Here is a 6,000-nt window from a genome sequence, read left to right on the forward strand (position 1 = left end):
TTGAGAGTGTCAACAAGCATATAGATAGAGGTGATCCAGTGGACATAGTGTACTTAGACTTTCAAAAAGCGTTTGACAAGGTACCTCACCAAAGGCTTCTGAGGAAGCTTAGCAGTCATGGAATAAGAGAGGTCCTCTTGTGGATAAGGAGTTGGTTAAGAAGCAGAAAGCAGAGTGTAGGAATAAACGGACAGTTCTCCCAATGGAGGGCTGTAGAAAGTGGAGTCCCTCAAGGATCGGTATTGGGACCTGTACTTTTCAACTTGTTCATTAATGACCTAGAATTAGGAGTGAGCAGTGAAGTGGCCAAGTTTGCTCATGACACTAAATTGTTCAGGGTTGTTAAAACAAAAAGGGATTGCGAAGAGCTCCAAAAAGACCTCTCCAAACTGAGTGAATGGGCGGAAAAATGGCAAATGCAATTCAATATAAAGAAGTGTAAAATTATGCATATTGGAGCAAAAAATCTGAATTTCACATATACGCTCATGGGGTCTGAACTGGCGGTGACCGACCAGGAGAGAGACCTCGGGGTTGTAGTGGACAGCACGATGAAAATGTCGACCCAGTGTGCGGCAGCTGTGAAAAAGGCAAATTCCATGCTAGCAATAATTAGGAAAGGTATTGAAAATAAAACAGCTGATATCATAATGCCGTTGTATAAATCTATGGTGCGGCCGCATTTGGAATACTGTGTACAGTTCTGGTCGCCTCATCTCAAAAAGGATATTATAGAGTTGGAAAAGGTTCAGAAGAGGGCAACCAGAATGATCAAGGGGATGGAGCGACTCCCTTACGAGGAAAAGTTGCAGCATTTGGGGCTTTTTAGTTTAGAGAAAAGGCGGGTCAGAAGAGACATGATAGAAGTGTATAAAATTATGCATGGCATTGAGAAAGTGGATAGAGAAAAGTTCTTCTCCCTCTCTCATAATACTAGAACTCGTGGACATTCAAAGAAGCTGAATGTTGGAAGATTCAGGACAGACAAAAGGAAGTACTTCTTTACTCAGCGCATAGTTAAACTATGGAATTTGCTCCCACAAGATGCAGTAATGGCCACCAGCTTGGACGGCTTTAAAAGAAGATTAGACAAATTCATGGAGGACAGGGCTATCAATGGCTACTAGCCATGATGGCTGTGCTCTGCCACCCTAGTAAGAGGCAGCATGCTTCTGAAAACCAGTTGCCGGAAGCCTCAGGAGGGGAGAGTGTTCTTGCACTCGGGTCCTGCTTGCGGGCTTCCCCCAGGCACCTGGTTGGCCACTGTGAGAACAGGATGCTGGACTAGATGGGCCACTGGCCTGATCCAGCAGGCTCTTCTTATGTTCTTATGAAATCAAATAACTGCAGCTGGCTTATCAATGAACATGGTTAGATTTGGGATGTGGATAGCAGAACAGCGTGTGCTTGGTTAGATGTGAAGATCCACATACCTGATTCCAGGTTAATGTGAGCCAGGACTGAGAAGAACCCATTTTCAGTGACAAAGTTTAGCCTGGAATATGTGCTTAGAGACATCTTAACATAGGCAGTGTCTCTTTCTCACTACTGATACTTATCCTCACATATTTGGTGAGAAGAAAGGGATTCCTGATTTCCAGGTAGGCGTAAGCCTGCTCATTTTAGAAACTAAACACTGGCTTGACTTGCTTGCTTACATTATCTGCTTCTCTTCTTCATTCATCTCCTCCTTTGTGATGTGACCTACAAGAAACATTCTTAACTCATGTTTTTGTTTCAGTATTACATTTATCTTAACAGGTTTCACCAACACCTTCTTCCTCCACCCATACTTTTTTCTAACTCTTTTTCTTAACCATACTTTATTTACTTATTAAAATTATTATTTGCTTTTTACCTGAAAGGTCTCCATGATACTTATATTTAAAAACATAAACAATTATACCATCGAAAGAAAAGAGAACAATGCATATAAAACATTAGTATTTTCATACAAAGTACAAAAAACAAAAAACAAAACATAGCCTCCACATGACAGCCATATGAAGCTTTGGCAACACACTAACAATTAAACAGAATCAACTGAGTCTATCAAAAGCTTGGGATCAAAGTCTTTATTTGATGCCAAAAAGATGTCAGTGAAGGCACCATGCGGATCTCACTGGGGAAAACATTCCATAGGCATTTCAGTTGTTCTGTTTCACAGTCTCTTTGCTTCTCTTGCATTCTCTGTCCTTGCTCCCAGTATTGATTGGGATTTGCCCAATGGCTCTATGAATAGCATACTATGATACTCCTAGTCATATGTTACTCATGTGTAGGCCATAGCCATATTTACTTGGGAGTTGGACCATGCTTTTAGCCCCATGCTCAACATCACATCTCCTTCCTATAACAACCATGGGTTGTATTTGGTTGTCTGTACAGCAAGTCCAATAAGTAACCTCCTGATTGCATGTAGGGACTCTACATCATTGGGACACCCAGATGTGCAAGTGTCTTCATCATGCAGTTCCCTTACATGCAAGCAGGAGCTTGCACATTGGACTTACTTTATAGACAGCCACACACAACTAATGGTTGTTAGAGGAAGAAAGCCACAATGTTAAAGATAGGGCTAACCACAACCCAACTCCCCAGAAAACACAGCTGTGCTCTCCATGTGAGTATTGTGTGAACAGGGCTAAAATATAAAAAGTTATTCTGAACTGTTTTGCTTATGTAGTTCTATAACATGTCATGAACACAATCATGTCCACATTATACATTTAAAGCGCTCTTATACCATTTTAACAGTCATGGCTTCACCCAGAGAATCCTGGACTGTAGTTTGTTAAGGGTGCTGAGAGTTGCCAGGAGACCCCTCACAGAATTACAGTTCCCAGCACCCATAACAAACGATAGTTCCCAAGATTCATTGAGGGAGGCCATGACTGTTAAAGTGGTATAAAAGTGCTTTAAATGTATGGTGTATATACAGTATGATAAATAATTTCATCCAATAGTGAACTCGTGATTTTCTGTTATACAGAGTACTGGGACAACTGATGTGCCCCACTAAAGCTGCTGTTGTACATTTCAGAATTCTCTCTATCTATCTAAGAACTGCCACTGTGCAATATTCTTACTTTTTTCTCTTTCAAAAGGAATAAGGATTCATATGAAGTTTCAACATTTTTAGCTGCTGGTATGAATCAGCTATGAATGCTGGTGAGGCATACTTTTACAAACCAATCCTAAGCATGCTTAGTCATGAGTAAGTCCCCAAATTCAGTGGTGCTTAGGCTGTAATCCTTTATACCCTAACCTGAGAATAAAATCCCAGTGAACCCAATGGGATTTCTTAGAAGATATGTGTAGGATTGCACGGTCACTCCTTAGTCCATATATATATATCACAATTGGAAAACTGTTTGTAGTTTGCTGCCTTACCTCAAAATTGATATCGTAGAGCTGGAAAAGGTACTGAAAAGGGGCAACCAACATGATTGAGGGGTTAGAGCAACTCTCCCATGGGCAAAAGTTACAACATTTGGGCCTTTTTTGTTTAGAAGAATGGTGAATAATGGTGACATGATTGAGATCTATAAAATTATGTACAGTGTGAGGAAAGTGGTCAGGGGAAAGTTTTTCTCCCCCTCCCACAATCCTAGAACTCAGGGCCATCCCACAAAGCTGAATGTTAGGAGATACAGGACAGACAAAAGAAAGTACTTCTTCACGCAGCACTTAGTGAAATTATAGAAATCGCTCCCACAAGATGTAGCAATGGTTCCGAATTGAATGGCTTGAAAAGAGAACTGGAAAAATCCATGGAGGATAAGGCTATCAAAGGCTACTAGCCACACTGGTTATGGTCTCCCTCCTCTGTCAGAGACAGTATGCCTCTGAACGCCATTTGCTGGAGATCACAAGTGGAGAGAGCGGTGTTGCTTGCGAGGTCCTGTTTGTGAACTCCCTATAGGCATCTGGTTGGTCACTATGAGAAAAGGATGCTGGACTAGATGGACCTTTGGTCTGATCCAGCAGGGCTCCTCCTATGTTATTTATTTATAAATATATTTGTATACTGCTATTTCATTAAAATAATCAAAGTGGTTTCCAACAAGTTAAAAACAACAACAACACCATACAATAAAAACATTAAAACAATTGCAAAAATACATCTTAATTGTCTGCATAAGCCTGGTGGAACAGAAAAGTTTTGAGCAGGTGTTTAAAAGTTAAAACAGAAGGCACCTTCTGAATCTCTGTTAGCTGAGCATTCCAGAGAACTGGGCCAATGGCACTGAAGGCTTGATTTCATGTCGATGTTAAATGAGCCTCACCAACCTGGAGGACAACCAAGGCCATTCCTGCAAGTGATATCAGCGATTGAGCTAGGATATAAGGGTTCAGGTGGTCCCTAAGATACCCTGGGCCTAAATGATTCAGGACTTTGTAAATTAATACAAGGGCCTTGAACCTGGTTTGATAGTGAATGGGAAGCCAATGCAGAGTTTTTGAGCATGGTGTCACATGTTGGCCATGTGCTCCCATCAGCAGTCTGGCTGCCACATTTTGTACCAGCTGGAGCTTTCGAACCAGGGCCAAGGGCAGGCCCACATACAGCACATTGCAGTAATCCAGCCTTGAGGTTACCAATGCATAGACTAAATTTATAAATATAATAACTATTTTCAGTAACCTATAGCCCTACCACGGCTTGGGAACATAACTAGATTCTGTTGAAAAGTCAGATTCACCACTTTTACCATAATCTAGCCCAAATTAAAGCACATTTCTTTCCAATTGACTTAAGTCTCTTTCACTTAACTTAAATATGCATAGTAACATCAGTGGATTTTACAAGTGTTTATTAAAACTGGCTGAATTGTACCCTATCTCACATCTGTTCTCTGGCCTTATATACATTAAATGTTCTATGTTTAGTTCATCATCCCTATTGGCACATTTCTTAGCAGTTCTGGCAGAGAAGCCAAAAATTAAAGAGGCATGAAAATCAAACTACCTTAATCCTTTGAAGTGGTCCCTTCAGAACCAGATTAAGGGACATAAGGCAAACAGCATATGGAAATCAGCACTGTTCCTGCCAAAGCAGTTGATTTGGTAGCATTGAAAAAGCCCTATGTCTATTATCCCAGATATTCTCCCTGGGAATAAATTTATTAATTTTTGTATCGTCTAAAGTGAAATCAGCCAGTACAATTAATAAACTATGATTTAATATTTAAATATCCCATGAAATTGAAAAGCACACATCCCACAACATTTAATCAGCCATATGTCACATTCCAATTCATATCACAAAAACATAAATGAATTGCAAATATAGAACAGAAGGTTTGGAGTGTAAAATCCTAAATTCTTCAGAGACTTCCCTGGGTGATCATTTTTCTTCTGTGTATTGTCAATATTAATTGGAATTCAAAGGGCACCTTCATAAGGATGAAGAGAAGACTATTCACTATTCATATTATTGTGGAAGTAGCTTAGTAAATATGTTCAAGCAAAGAGACTTTTTGCAGAATGCCCCGCAGGGCTCCCTTTATTTTCCAATCAAGACATAGAGGCAATTAAAATGTTTCAATATAGTTGTGGCACAAAGCCCATCATGTTTCCAATGAAGTGCTTTACACACATATAAAAAGAAAAATTTTGCCCTGAAAAGTTGACAATATTTGTACCCAATCCTATGTTAGATTCCAGCCCCAACATAGATTGTTCACTTGTTCTATTATTATTATTATTATTATTATTATTATTATTATTATTATTATTATTATTATTATTATTATTATTATTTCCATTTACAGACTGCTTACTATCTAAAAGATCTCAAAGCTGTTTACAATAGAATACACAATAAAAAACACATCAAATTAATTTACAAAGCAAAATACATAAAAATATACATATACATAAACATATACATAAACACAGTATAAAAGTCAGAATTCACCAAGGGAATCCTGTAAGCCGCCCTCCCTGCTCTATGAAAGTGTCAGAAAACTAAAGCAGGTAAAAGCTTATTGTTCC

This window comes from Rhineura floridana, chromosome 1 (assembly GCF_030035675.1).
Source record: "Rhineura floridana isolate rRhiFlo1 chromosome 1, rRhiFlo1.hap2, whole genome shotgun sequence".
NCBI lineage: Eukaryota > Metazoa > Chordata > Lepidosauria > Squamata > Rhineuridae > Rhineura > Rhineura floridana.